This window comes from Aphelocoma coerulescens, chromosome 4 (assembly GCF_041296385.1).
Source record: "Aphelocoma coerulescens isolate FSJ_1873_10779 chromosome 4, UR_Acoe_1.0, whole genome shotgun sequence".
In the NCBI taxonomy this organism is placed as follows: Eukaryota; Metazoa; Chordata; class Aves; order Passeriformes; family Corvidae; genus Aphelocoma; species Aphelocoma coerulescens.
The window spans coordinates 57,598,884-57,614,446 of NC_091017.1; positions in this window are offsets into that span (position 1 = coordinate 57,598,884).

Genomic DNA, 15,563 nt, shown 5'->3' on the forward strand with positions numbered 1-15,563 from the left:
TCATCATAACCGAAATTTAGGAAAATTGGAATCCTACATCAGCTGTGAATTTGTTTGATAAATGCATTTCATCAAACCCAGGGAAGGTTTTGGCAGCTCTGTATGATTTTCTTATATAAAATGACAATATTAAGAAAAAAAATTGTTATGAATTGTCTTGCAGGACACTAATACTGCAGGAATAAGAAAATATTATATCAAACATATTGACTCTGATGATTAAAGCCAGCAATAAAATGTGGCTAAACCTGGACAACCTAAAATTAGGAATTCCCACATGAGGAAAAGAAAATTGTTAAGAAAAGTTTAAATGTAAAATGTGGAAAGAACTGAAACAATTTGACTTATTTTTAGAATAAAATAAATAAGAAAAACAGTGCTGATTTAAGAAAAATAATCGCATTCAACAGAGGTGTCAGGAGCACTTTTTTTCATGCAGAGAATGATAAATGTGTGAAACAGGCTGTCAGACATAGTTGCTCAGGCAAAAACACAGGGGTCGCATGAGAAAAATGAGATGCCTTCCACAGGGGATGGAAGTACTAAGAATGGATGAACTTAGACAGGCTGAATAACCTCTTTCGTTCTCTGACGAGATGTTATGTTATCCTCTCAGTTGTTTCTTCTGAAATAGTTTAATTGAAAAAGTTGTTCTGGGTGCAGTTTTGTAACATTGTCAGAAGACTTCTTAATTTGCATTCTGACAGTATATTTTGAAGAGTGAATGTTAGTGTATTTTTAAGCAATGCTGATCCTTTTAGCCTTATTCCTTGAAGTATTCAGGTGAATTAGTGTAATGTGTGAGGGTGTCAGGACAATCTGTGTAATGGTTTAGTGTCATTTAATGGTATGGTTTGTGATCTGCTCTGTCATTTTTTGGTGCAGAACACTGAGGGTTTTAGCTGAACTGTGACTGAAGAACATGCTGATGTTAAGCTCTGGTGATCTTTTACAAAATGTTATCCTTTAGACAGTGTTTTTTTTAACCACAAGGACTTCATGACCTTGCAATCACTACTAATTCCAGAGTGATTTTAATACTCTACCGGGGAAAAAACCCCATCTAGATTATAATAAACTTCATATGATTTAATAGCATTTAATATTTTGCAAATGATACCAAAGTAGGGCAGAGGCATACCAGTGTATGCTCTTCAGGGCGGGGCTGTCATTCAGTGACCTAGATGGTATTTGGGAGTGGATCACCATCAACCTTCTGAAATTCAGCCAAAACAAATGCAAAGCTTTTCTTATGTAGTGTGACTGGCAGGGAAGAGTAGCTCTGCTGAGAACCTGGGGAGTGCAGCAGCTGGGAAGCCAAACAGGAGGCAGCAGTGTGTCCTGGCAACAGAGCAGGCTGAGAACTGCCGGGTGTGTACTAATCTGTACACTTCTTGTCAGCTCTGTGAGACCACGTTTGGTATCCTGCATCCATTTGGTTTAGTATCCTGATCCATTTTGGGGCTCTCCAATGAAGGAAAGACATGTATTATGTAGAGTTAATTTAACAGGACCGCAAAGCTGGTCAGGGACTAGATGCTGTGAGAGGAGCTGAGGTGTTGAGAAGGATTTTAAGAGATAAAGCAGGCTGCTGTACCTATCAGCAGGTCACCAAGAAGGCAGAGTCATGCCCCTCATGAACGTCCGCGGTGGCAGGGCAAGAGTCAACAGCCACAAATAGACACAAGAGGGTCAAACCTCTGGATTCCATCTTACGATATTGTTTGTACCTGTGCTTTAGAACCTCTGTGAAAGATGCTCTGACTTCAGAAACCTTTTGTCTTTGACTGTGAATTACCTCTCAGACTTGTACCTAGGAATAATATTGATTGTACATTTACCCAAGTCACCTTCACAAGGAGGTCCTCTGTAATATTTTAATACCTGCAATTCTTCGTATGTTGGTTTCTCCTTCATTCCTTTCTTCTTCAGGTCTTTGGTTGAGATTCTAGCATCTCTGGAATGGGACCTCTTATAGGGAATATTTTGATTTAATTCATAATTTCACTAGCAATATTTAAGTAAAGATTTAATTCTTTTAGTACTGAAAATGTGTCACATAACAGTGAGTAACAGGAAGGAATTTAATATCAATTAAGAAATGTTTTTGTAGTTGTCTTTGGGTGACTTCATGACGTGTATCCCATATAGCTTCCCTATGCCCAGGAATTAATTTTGTGCCTTTCTATGCCTTTAAACTGAGCCTGAGAGGGGGGAGGAAAACTTGAGAAAACTTCTTCAAAGCAGTTTGCAGCTTGTTCAAGGTCACACAGAGACAGAGACTTTTTTTTCAGCTGCGGCAGGAGAGCAACGAAGCACCGGGCTTGCTGTTTTCCAGCCAGATTTTGGCCAGTTTTTCAGCTTCTTTTTCGCCAGAGAGAGACTGAGAGTTGAATTTTTTTTTTCCCTGGAATTTTGGATTTTCTCCCTTTTCTGCTGGACTGCTTCAATATGAGAGCACATCGGGAGGACTTTCCACCGGGCACAGAGGGCCTGGCCCTGGCCCAAGTCCCAGGTCCGAGGAGACCAAAGGGAGGACTCCAACACTTTCCCAGGTTTTTCTCCACAGCAAGAGATTCTATTATTTAGCATTATTATCCTTTTCCTGTGTGTTTGTTAAATAAATAGTTTTTATCTCCTTCACTTTCCTTCAAGGAAAATTTATTTTTTCCCGAACCTGGTGGGGGAGGGCTGCTTGCAGCCTGCCTTCTCTCAGAGGATATATTTCTAAGTTTGGCCAAACTGGCACAGTAGTGCTGTGTTGCAACTCCAGATACTTACAGAGGGCATGCAGTCCTCTTCATACTTTCACACCTGTGATCAGCTGTTCAGCTTTTGTATATTTTTCTACATTTATTTCAATCCAATGTCTTTTGCTGAAGCATTTTTTTTGAGAACAAACATTTTTTTTTCTCTCTTTTTACATAAATCAATAATTATGTGTTATTTTACATAAATACCATGCAGTGGCTCAACTGAGCAGTTTAAAGGTCACATTTTCATCTTTTGTAATAAAAATGTAAGAAAAAAACCCCCAAGAAATCCTTGCATAAAACCTTCAGTTCATTCAGAGTATTTAGAAGAATGTTTTTCAAATCTAGGAGTTAAATTTACAATCTATAATCTTAGAACTCAAATAATACTATTTATAATCCTAAACAATTTCTGTGTAAGCTAGATCTGGGACTGGAGTAAGAACTGACCATATTGCAAATATTTTTAAACTGCCTGTTTATGAGCTAGGACTAACAGTAGGAAACAGATTGCTGCATCATGACTAACAGACAGCTTACAGGGTTGAAAAATATTTCTGTATGTGTGCAGAAATAACAGCTTAGAGATCATCACACCATACTCCATATCCTAAATCATAAATGTTCATTGTAACTGAAATTTCTTACATGTAAAAATTGTGTTTAACCTCACTGTGCCAAAGAAACACAGTTCCTTTGATAAATTAAACGGTCAAACAGAATTATAAAATGGAAGTGCTGATAGAATTCTGGCACAGTGAGGTAAACTCAATGAGATTATTCTGATAGAATAGTGTATATACACTATTATATAAAAAACAGGAGAGAAATGGAAGTTTTACTAAATTTTCAATAACAAATTAATATTAATCTGTACTAGGCCTAGAATGATTCATTTAGTGGATGTACTGATGTTTTCCCAATGTCTTCAAAATAAAGGCAGTTTTTTGAAGTTGCATAATGCAAACTAAATATGAACACAAAATGATATAGGATTATCCACAAATATTACTTTTCTCCATCATCATAGATCACTAATGCTATCAACTGCAGTGCTTAGGGGCAGTGAGCCTTCATACCATGCTGCGGGTGGTCTGAGTCAGTTTTTATAACTTTGCAGGATTTCATTCCTAAAAAAGCTATAATTTCAATCTAAGCATAAATCAGATGCATTGACAGATCATAGTAGTGTAAAACCTCAAAGAAACAAGATACATGGAGGAGAAAAAAAACCACAAACCACCTGAAACATTCCCACACTGAAGAAAAAGTGTGTAGCTCTTAAGGTTGAAGTGAACTTTCTGAGCTGAACCCCATGTGGTAGCACAGAGTTGACCTTAGTGATCTTGCCTCTCAGTAAACTGAAATATTTTTTGACTAAACTGAAGTTCATGATAGCTGCTAGTAGTTATCCTGAAGTAAGAAGAGCTTTCTTAACAGAAGGAAAGAGAAGGGTGAAAGTGCAGAAAACATTGCTATGCCTGAAAAAATGACTTGTTAAGGAAGGGCTTAAGAGCAACTTGTACAACAAGAAAATAACTGTAATTTGCATTGAGCTATTCATAGAATCACGGAATGGTTTGGATTGGAAGGGACCTTAAATATCACCTAGTTTCAACCCTTCTGCCATGTCAGTGACACTTTTCACTAGATCAGATTGCTCAGGGCCCAGTCCAATCTGTCCTTGAACACTTCCAGGGATGGGGCATCCATAACTTCTCTGGGGACTATTATATAGTCCTGACACAAAAAGGTAGTCTATGGTAGTATTTCCGAGTTTCAGCACAAGGGGTGGAGTTTAGGCAGTGATCAAAAAGAAAAAGAAAATAGTTAACACAATAAGATATGTAAACCTTAGGCCTTGACATGGCTTATTAATGGAGAATTAGATCCTGTTTCATCAGTCAAATTATTATAAACTTCAAAATGAATGAGAAAAAATAGTTCACTGTATTGAAGGTAAAGTGCATTAACTCGACCTTTTCCCTCTCTTGGCTTTAAAAACTTCATTTTAAACAAAGTATTCATAATTTCACTTCACTCATATTTTAGAGGTTAATTAAAGTCTGAAAATCTGTATATTGTTGTGCTTTTCCTTAAGTATGTCTGAATGTCACCATTAACATAATATATGGTTGTGAGGATCTGAATTTGAGCAGTGAGTTTTTGTGTTCCTACTCCATCAGGAAAAACAATGTAAATATTTTGGTATTGATGAGCAAAAGTAATTAGCTCCAAAAGTGCAAAGGGTAGATAAAGAGACAGTTTTTTCTTGACTCTGCAGATACAGACTAAATGGCATCAAATCAGCAGTGGCAGTTACTATTAGCCTCCAGCTATAGCAACACCTTTCCCCCAGCAGGAACAGTTGTAGAGCAAGCAGTCTTAGCAGTAGCCACGGGGGTATACCTGGAGAGAATATTAAAAATGTCTCTTTGCAGCATTGTCATGTGATGGAGAGTGCTGAAATGTAGAATGATTTCTCCAGCACAAAAAAAATCTATTAAAATTAATTCCAAAATACCTCTGGGATAAATTTCGTGTTGAAGAATTCTGCAAGATGTGCAAATACTTTCAGCTTTGATAAGGGAATTCATTAAAAGCCAGGAAAAGTGGGTAACTAGAAAATTGAAACTACCACAAATTTCTACAGTAGTCCAGGATAGTGTGAAAAGATACTTACATTATCCTTTTTGTAAACATATTCTAATTTTAATTAGGAAACCTCATAGCAGTTCCCATATTTCAGGTGCAGTTTTATGGACATCTAACTGCTTAACAGCTAATTGACTGTCTAATGTAGTCTTCTAGCAATCTAACTTTAGGGTTGTGTATGTTCTCAGTCCTCATAAATCCACCTCATGCACTCTCTGTGCATTGATGAGGAATCTTAATTTAAAAAAAAAAACCAAATTATTTCATTGACAGGTACATCAGGGAAAAGACTATGCATACTGTACTGTTACTTCCAGAACCAGCAATGTCCATGCAACTATGTATGTTTGCAGGTCATTTGGAGAGAAGAATGCAAAGTAGGAAGTACATTATGTTTATCATGGTCTGTGCAATGCCTAGTCTCAGAGGTCTAATGTGCAACTGAAAAAGATTGAATTTGAAACTGAAAACTGATTGAATTGTTATCCTGATGTGTCTCTTTTTAAGCACTTACTGTGATATTTATTTTCAAAGTATCTTTATGTTAAGACTTTGCTTTCTGATAGTTGGGTGCCACAATAAGAATACTGTTACATTTGAAAACACGAGGTATCATAGAAATATTCATGTTGGAAAAGATCTTTTAGATCATCGAGTCCAACTCAGCATTACCTAGCCCACCACTAAACCATGTCCCCAAGCACCACATCTACATGTCTTTAAATACCTCCAGAATGGTGACTCATACACTTCCCCAGGGCAGCCTGTTCCAATGCTTGAGAACCCTTGTGTTGAAGACATTTTTCCTTACGTCCAGTTTAAACTTCCCCTGGTGTAACTTGAGGCCATTTCCTCTTGTTCTCTTGCTTATTACTTGGGAGAAGAGGCTGAGCCCCACCTCACTACCACCTCCTTTCAGGTAGCTGTAGGCAGTGAACACCCTCGTGCTTCCACTACTTAGCAGTGACAGTGCAGTGTTTACAGAGTGACAGTCCCCTTCAGTCTCCTGTCCTTGAGCCTAAACAGACCCAGTTCCCTCAGCCACTTCTCATGAGACTTGCAGATATGAAGATATACAGGAAATCACTGCTTTTCATTGAACTAAATAATAAAAACATGAATATGTACTAACAAAACCACAAATATTTAAACTGAAGGTACAAGTAGAAGTGTTATTCATTTATGTGAATATATACTTATATGCAGTTTTTTATAGGTTTTTAAGTTTTTATAGGTATAAATATTTTCCATGTTTTTATATGAAGAATGAAAATAAACCTCTGTTAAATTACTGTAAGTGAAGTCTGGATCATATCCTTTAATTAATGAAATGCAGCTTAAAGTGACATGGGAGAAGTCCAGGTAACTAATTTTTTTTTTTTTTAAATGTGACTAAGTATTTAAGTCTAGGTCTCAGAAAAAGGCACATTTTTCCAAAACATGGATTTTATATCTTCTAAAAACAAATTCAGTAACAAGTTTAATGTTAGCCGTACAGAATAGAGATATCCAAATTCATTAGTCATATTTGCAATCCATGGCTATTATTCATAGATTTTTTAAGCCACAAACAACATCTTCACTTTAATTATTCTTTTTATCTAATCCGTTACATTCTCAAGTCCTCGATCTCTTCCTATTTTGTAGTGTGTATGAAGGGCTTTGAAGTGATTTAAAGTTATTCCTTTGGATGAAAGGGACTGTATTATTAAAATCTCTCTAAAGTTACTGAGACATCAAACATCCCATTTCAGTTATCTTTATCTCCTTGTCTGGCTATGCCTACAGAGAAGAAACATTATTTGCTACATGTTATCTCAGCCTTTTCCAAATCACTGCCAAATTTGAGATTTCAGACCACTCTTTATGTGGCCTCTATGAACTGTTCTGATTTGAAATCAACCCTTTATCCTCTTATAGTAGATAGAGTTATTGTAATTTTAGGAAATCTGATTAAAGATGACTCACCAAAACCTCTGTAGTTCTATAATACATATTGAAATTCACTGAACTCCATCAGAGCACTGTGGAAGGAGAGCTTAATGACATATGAACACCTTTAAAAAGGATTAATTTTTTATCACCAGGTAGGAAACCTTTATTCATTTTAGTCCTCAGCTCCACAAATAAATTCTCCTAATTGAAGCTGTGATTATGAGAACTCTTCACTGAGGACATATATTAAACACTGCTTTCCCTTTCCAATGAGGATCATACTAACTTGTTATTTCACAAAAAAACTGTTTGTAAATCTTGCCTCAAAAGTAAACTAAGAAAGTATTTAATACAGGAAAAAGACAATTGCTAAGAAGATGGAATTAAAGTCTCATTTTGTCCATCATTTCCTGCCTATAAGCATAGTTAGTAGAAGTAGAGAACTGCAGCCTTAAAGCTTGACCTCTTCAGGTTTATGGGCACATTGCAAAGGAAAGAAATATGAAAATCTGTTTCTACTTCTCAGAGAAACATAACTGCACCCAGAATATTACTGTTCACAATGATCATGTTATTTAGACCAAGTCACTAAGCTCTGCTTAATTGTTAAACAAGAAAGGATTAAGGATTAAAAGTTGATCAGACTTTCAAATATTTAGATTTTCTCTAATGGAACAAATTGTTTTCAGTTATAACTACATGTAAAAGAGAACCACAGGATTGTGCATGTGTAATCAATAGCAACAAGGCTATTTGATTGTAATTCTGAGAACAAATTATTGTGACATATTCATTTTGATTGAAATCAGACCAAGTCTTTTATTGGCCCCCTAGAAGTCCTTGGGAGCAAAAAAACTATATATTTCACATCTTAGTGAATTATTGACCTTCTCATCTATTATGAAGGAATGAGAACATTGCACTCCACTATCTCCTTTTATATACATCAGCTATTAACACAGATTTATAGACTATTGTAATTATTTACTTCATACATGGATTGTAATAACAAGAAATAAACAGATGTTCATCATATTCCCCATTTAAATACCTTTCTGATTCAGCAAATGAAATCTTAAAATGTAGAACAGGTAAGTACTTTGGTGTGTCTGTGTGACATACAATAAGCAAGAAAGACTAATATGTAGGATGATGTTTTCAGTGTATTAATTTTTCTAGTTTGGGTTAGGTTTACTGCTGTCCTACCCTAGAACTTTCCAATATTACAATCAAATATAGCTTTTCTTTTAATGCATCACTTACCTCATGCAAGTTCCAGACTGGCTACAAGCTACATTACAAATTTCAGATATGAGAATTAAGAAGAAATCAGGACCACTTACCAAGGAATTAATAAAAATCAGTAGTCAATGCTATTTCAGACACATGATAAATCAAATCTGCTTTTCGGAGCAGTAATAATTCATAAATACATTCTCTCAATATGAAATTTGGCTACAAAATTGAGACTAGCTGCACTTTTAATTCTCAAGCAATACTGCAGGAGCAAAAGAGTGGTTATAAAGTTGCTTCACAAAGTCTGTCTTTCAAAATCCTAGACAAAAAGTAGTAGGGAAAACCTTTCCACTCTTGAGATGCTGATTTGAAGCCATTTATAAATGTCAAAGTCATGGAATAGCCTATACAAATGCTATTAATGTACCATTTCAAACGTCTTTGCTGTTTAAAACTTCCCTCTCTTTTTCCCTCCTTAAGCCTTTCCTCCATTCCTGATGCATCCATTAAAAAGGGATCAGTTTACACTTTGCATATTTTGCCTGTTGCTGTGTAGACTAATAAACTAGTACCTTGTGTGACAAACAGCTATTATAGTATTGGCTTTCATGGGTAGTAAAATGTAAGAAATATTATGTATCAGAATATGTGAGGAAATATTGTGTGCAAATATGTTAAGAATAACTTTGCTATGCAGATATTAACTAGTTAAAATTATAACTGGGGTCAAAGTTACAAGATGCTTATATAGCTTGAGTCATAAGATACCAATATATTCTGAATCATTACTTTCTCTACCATGTAATAGCCAGTATATGGTTAACTAATCACTTAATGCTTAAATAAACGGAAACTCGCCAGGTGAATAATATCAAAAATAGACAAGTATAGCTATATAGGGAAGCAGCAGGATGTACTAATGAGAAGCTGGCAAATGTAAAGTCAATTAGCCACAAAATGGAGAATTTAAACCAGTTAGATCCAGAAAGACCAAGGAACACCATAACTGCGCATGCTCTGAAGATGAAGTTGAAAAGCTCAGATGCAAGGAGGACCTTGAGCCTTCATTGAAGAAGACCCCTGAAGAGCCTCACGATCACATTACACGTGCTCTAAAAAGGCGGATCAGGGGAGGAACTATGTTAATCCTGTCTAAGAAAGTGTAAATTAGTTCTTAGAAAAACTATGCATACGCATTGTGGTTTATCAATATGTATAATATTAAAGCATATAAACAGGAAGTTTGTGTAAGTTTGTGTGCCTCTGGCTATGAGCCATGCACCCAGTGCTGTCGGTTTTGCCTTTAAATGACCTTTATCCCCTATTGTCCCTTATTAAATTTAAAATACCCCAAAAAGAGGAGTGGGCTTCGTTTCTCATGCTACCAAAAAACCCGGAGTGATGCAAAGAAACACAAATGCACATCAACTATTAGTTTCTATCTTAGTATCAGGGCACTTGAATGCTTCAGTAGGCTTTTACTGAGGGTTCCTTTATGTTTATTTTAATGAGTAGAAAATAGAAAAATACAGTGGAAATTTGCTTGAACTAAATTACAGTTAAAGTTCCTCAAAAACAGAAATGAGTGTGATAATTACAGATAAAAGTTATAAACCAGAACTGTCAACTCATTATCCTTCTGCTCCAGAGGAACCACAGAGGAGACTGGCTGTCACTGTACTCGTGTCTTTCCAATGATTTAGTGACTTCACTAATTTAGGAATGAGAACACAGAAGTCTTTCATAATAGGCTAAACAATTTGTTTCAGTCTCGAAGTATCAGCAAGAAATAATATTAAACAGTAACACAAATGAATCTTACTGGATAGATTATTCCGATCTTGTCTTCCCTTCTTAGGACCATCATAGCTGAAGCACGAAAATAAGGGGAACAAGAAAACACTAGAAGTTGATATAGTTCCTCTAGGCAATTTTTCAAACATTACAAACAGTGCATGACTGTATAATCCTGTTTTAATACTTGATTTCGAAGGCTTAAAACACCACTTGAATTTTTGTTTTCAAATTGTGTAAATGTGGAACACATACACATATAATTATGCATAAGGTTTTTAATGTGTTTGTGGAATTCAGGAGGAAGTGCTTGAGGTTGCTAATGAATGGTGAAGATAACATCTTTTTTGGTGAACATACTTCTTTACATAAAGGGTGGCAGAACACTGGAACAGGCTACTCAGGGAGGTCATGAAGTTTCCCTCTCTGGAGACACTCAAAACCTACCTGGATGCATTCCTGCCTAATGTGCTCGAGGTGACCCTGCCTTGGCAGGAAGTTTAACTGGATGCTCTCCAGAGGACCCTCCCAATCCTAACAATGCTGTGATTCTGTGATAGATAGCACCTGAGAGGAAGACAACATCTGACTTTCCATATAAAAATTTTAGTAGAGTGAAGTAGCAGTTGTCACTATGGTTCATACGTGTAAGGACCCTGTGCACATCCCCCAGGAGGTTTGGTCAGTAGGGCTGGGGACCAGTGTGGCCTTAAGCAGCCCCATAGAACTGGTGGCTGTGGAGAGAGGCTCCTGGGAGTCCTGTGTAGAGGCCATGGCCAGGGCTGACCCCTGCCCATGGGGGCTACTTTCAGACATGGAACAGGCACTCAGTCCCTGGTGAAGCCACAGTTCTTCTGCACATCCACTGCTCCTGGTCAAAGCCCAGGACTACTGGGCTGATGTCCTGGCCTGGCCTCAGCCTGGCTTCATGCATGGCAGCCTTGCTCAACCGTCCCCAGGGCTGTGTTGAGCCTGGTTCCTGTCAACTTTCCTCACCTGCAGGCTGGTGTTCTGGCACAGCTTTGGCTCATCCCCAGGGAAGTGTCCAATGCTTGAGACTGGCACTTCCCCCAGCTGCACTCCAGTAATGTGTGTATCTGTCTGTCTAATTTATGACCATGAAGTGATAATTATATGACATTTATGACAACTGTACATTTTCAACAAGTGATTATAGATGTAGAGTAATGAAGCTTAAGAAATGACATAGATCTAAAAGAGCTACCTATTCCATTTTCCTCAATAAAATTTGAAATGCAATATACTCCTTATGTCTATACCTTCTCATCAGTGTTCCTAATCCTTTGCCAATCATTGAAATTGCTTATAAAGAGTAGCTATTTTTTATTAAAGGTAATTTTATTATCACTTACATGCATGCATATTCCTCCTGCTTTGTGAAATCATCCTGGTTTGATCAAAGGGACAGATGCTGTTGTCTGAAGGTGAGTATTTGGCTTGTATGACCTGTACTATGAGTTTAATTTGAAAGTGGAATTAGGTTGAAATGACCAGATGTCCTGGTTTAGCTGACACAGCTGGGAAAATCACGGAGTGAGTCCTCCTGAACACATTACTGGGCACATGGAGAAGAGGAAAATGATTTGGAACAGTCAGCATGGATTTACCAAGGGCAAATCATGCCTGACCAGAATGATTGCTTTCTGTAATGAAATGATGGATTTGTGGATGACAGGAGAGCAGTGGATATCATTTGTATCAACTCTAACAAGGCTTTCAACAGCATGTCCCACAGTATATTTTCATAAAAGTCACAATATTATGTTACGAGTGGGTACGCAACATTAAAAATTTGGCTGGATGGTCATCCTCAGAGGACAGTGGCTAACAGGTCATACTCAATGTGGAGATGAGTACTGCAGAGGCTGTCCTGGGAATTGTCTTGGTTACCCTCTTCATCAGTGACCTGGAGGAGGTGAATGGTGTGTGCTATTCTCAAGATTGCAGATTACATCAAAGTGTGTGTGTGTGTGTGTGTGAGGGGAGGATGAGCTGTTGACCTACTTGAGGGCAAAGCTGTCATTGTATACAGTCTGTATCCTCGGAGGTTTTAAAGACTGGACTCTATCAAGCCATGAGAAATCTGGTATAATTTCATGTTCCTGCTTTGAGCAGGAGGCTTGTCTTAAAATGTCCTGAAGTTCCTTCTACCTGAATTATTTTGCGACACTTTGATCCAATGTAAGCATCATTCCCTATGTTCTGGCAAAAATCATTTGGTCACTCCTCTCTTGTTTTTACCTAGGACTGAAGTATTTTCCCTCATATATGCAAAAAGCAGGGTCTTTGGAAGTTAGCCATTCATGGCACAGAGCAGAGAAACTCAGCTTCTGAACTGTGTAGTGACCTCTTTTTTGTGATACACAATCTTGGGAAATTGCCTTTAGCATTGATAACTGCATTGGATCAAGTAATCTAAAGCAGTGGGAATGTCTTTAATGTTACCTACCACAAAAGCAGGCTCCCTGTGTCACCATAAACTAGGGCTGCTTTTGAGAGCGATTTCAATATTTGGAAGGAAACACAAAAACTCCTGCCTGTGTATGAAACACGGATGGCAATATATACAGATGTAGTGGGAAAGGTGTTTACAGTAGGGAGAGATGAGAAGCTGTTGTTTGTAAGAATATAAAACAGTATAAAATACCCTACTGGGTCAGACCATTCATCCATGTAGATCATTATTTTGACTCAGAGTTCCTGGAAGACACACTGTTTTGGATGAGCATGGGAGCCTAGATAATTTCTGTGGCCTATTTGCCTATTCATATCTTGCCCTTTTAGAACACATTTATGGATTTTTGTTCAGAAATTTCCTTCCTTCTTAACTTGCTGAAATTCTCTGTCTCCACAATCTCCTCTAGCAGAACTGTCCAGAATTTTACTGTGGACAGTGCTGTGTGAAGTATCCTGTTATTTTTTTAAAACTCTTCTAGTAGCCTTGCGTGCCTCAGGCTATTGTAATGAGGGATTTGGAGAAGAGCAACTCTGAATTGAGGTTATCCTTTTTAATATAGGCGTGTTGTAATATTAGTGTCTTTAAAATATTTAAGTTAATGATAATTTTTAACAAGGAAGGAAGACAGGAATATTGTCAGGTGTGGAAAGCTGAGGATACTTTGGTAAAGAGAAGCACTGGAAAAAGAAAAGTCTGATCCTCTGAATATTAAAAGATTCCTGAATTCCTATCCTAATACTTGCCCATGATCACCCACAAGCTTATATATTAAAACACAAGGGAAAAATTAGAAAATATATTCTTTTCATAGCAGTAGAGTGCATGAGTGGCAATTTTCTAGTAACTCCAGAAATAACAAATATTTTATCCCTTTTCTTTTTTGCAAAAAGTTTATGCGAAAGACCCTCAATAGTAACTTTGCATTATTCTAACAAATCAGATCCTACTGCAAGAAAGTTAATTTTTTATGGTCATCAAGAAGAAGGAGCAGGAATTTTTCTTCAAAGTTAGAACACTTGAAAAGTATAAAAAATGTGAACAGGGTTAAGTATTTTGTCTTTATTAGAACTAAATTTTGGGGATTTTTAACAAAACACAAAACTCTACTGAAATAAAACAAATTTACCTACAAAAATACTTAAAAGAGTGACAGTGAAAGAAAATGATTTAGCCGTGTTGCATTTCACTTGTACCATATTAACAAGAAATAAAGCTGAATGTAACTTTAAACAATCTTTTTCCCCACCACTTATTTATTAAAATAATCCTGACAACAAAGCTCTCTAGTTTTGGTTTTTAAAAATTATTATTGTTATTATTCATATTATTATTATTTCATCAATGTTTATAAAATTTCCCACAAATAATGGAACTATCTCTTCTTTCTCATCATTGTAAAAATAAATGTAATTACACGGTAGAAAAAAATAATCTAAGACAGCTCAGGCCCCTAAATTGTGAAGCACAATTCTAGTATTAAATGGGTAGAACTAGAGCACCAATCCAATTCTGTTCCAGAAAAGGGCTTGCTGTGTTTACATGGAACAAGAGTATGCTAATGTGGTTTGCTGCACAAGCCTGTTACTTGAAGTTCTGCTCTGTACAAAGTTTTGCATCCTAACCCTAACCTAAAAGATGTCTAATTTGATGGCAAATTAATTTATAGCTACATAGTCTGAGAGTCTTTTAAACCTCCTGCTTCCAATTTTGGTTTCATGATCGCTGTATGCAGAGACCTCGGTGCATCTCTTCAAGTAGACACCTGAAATGTAAAACCTGAAGTAACAGTAAGAATTTTATGTCAATGGAAAGAAAGTTTAAATTCATTATTGTTACACAGACTCATCCTCATAATTTGCCACTTCTGTTCTTCTAAATTCATCTTAAATATGAGAGGTAAATGTTAAGAAACTATAATTTCAAAAAATTTTATTTAGCCATCAGTATAGAATTTCTAAATACAATTTTAGAATGGAAAAACACTTGGTTTATGATCTTTACTGCTCTTTGAATTTTTTTCCTACTTCCTTATTGCTGTTACTTTCCAAGAAATCTTTGTGCACCATAATGGGAAGCAAACCCTGCTCATATAGTCCATTATACTGTACGCTTTTCTAGTTATCACAGATAATGACTAAAGAAGGCAGTAAGTATTTGTCACTCACCAAAATATCTATAACATCTGAGGATGTGCATATAGTAATTTTTAAACAGGAATGTACAGCAAAAGCCATAGTTGAATATGTCGCAGACTAAAGGATTCCGAGGTCTAGCTTGATTCTTAAATTCATACTACATCTTACACAAGTGATCTGTCAGGGTCTGATTCTGTAAGACTATAGGCAGCTTTATAAGCATATTATGCATCCTATTTCCCAAGGAATTCAGGATTAAACTACTAAATCAAGATTTTTTTACAACACTTTTAAGATTATATCCTAATTTTTTTCTTTTTTTTTTTTTTTCCCTCCATACCTATCACAAAATAATCTTTGTGGGAAAAATAATGGATCCAGATGGATTGTGTTCCACTGCTGATGGACCTTCTACCTGTTTCAGCTTTGTGACACACCTTTTTTCCCCATGTCTTTCCCTTCTGTTGAGGTTTTTCTAACAAGCTAATAAGTTCTACAGTAAGATGCAGAAGACTGCAGCACTGTGCGTTAGCAATATGGCAAAATATGTATGTTTGTATAACCCTCATTATGTGC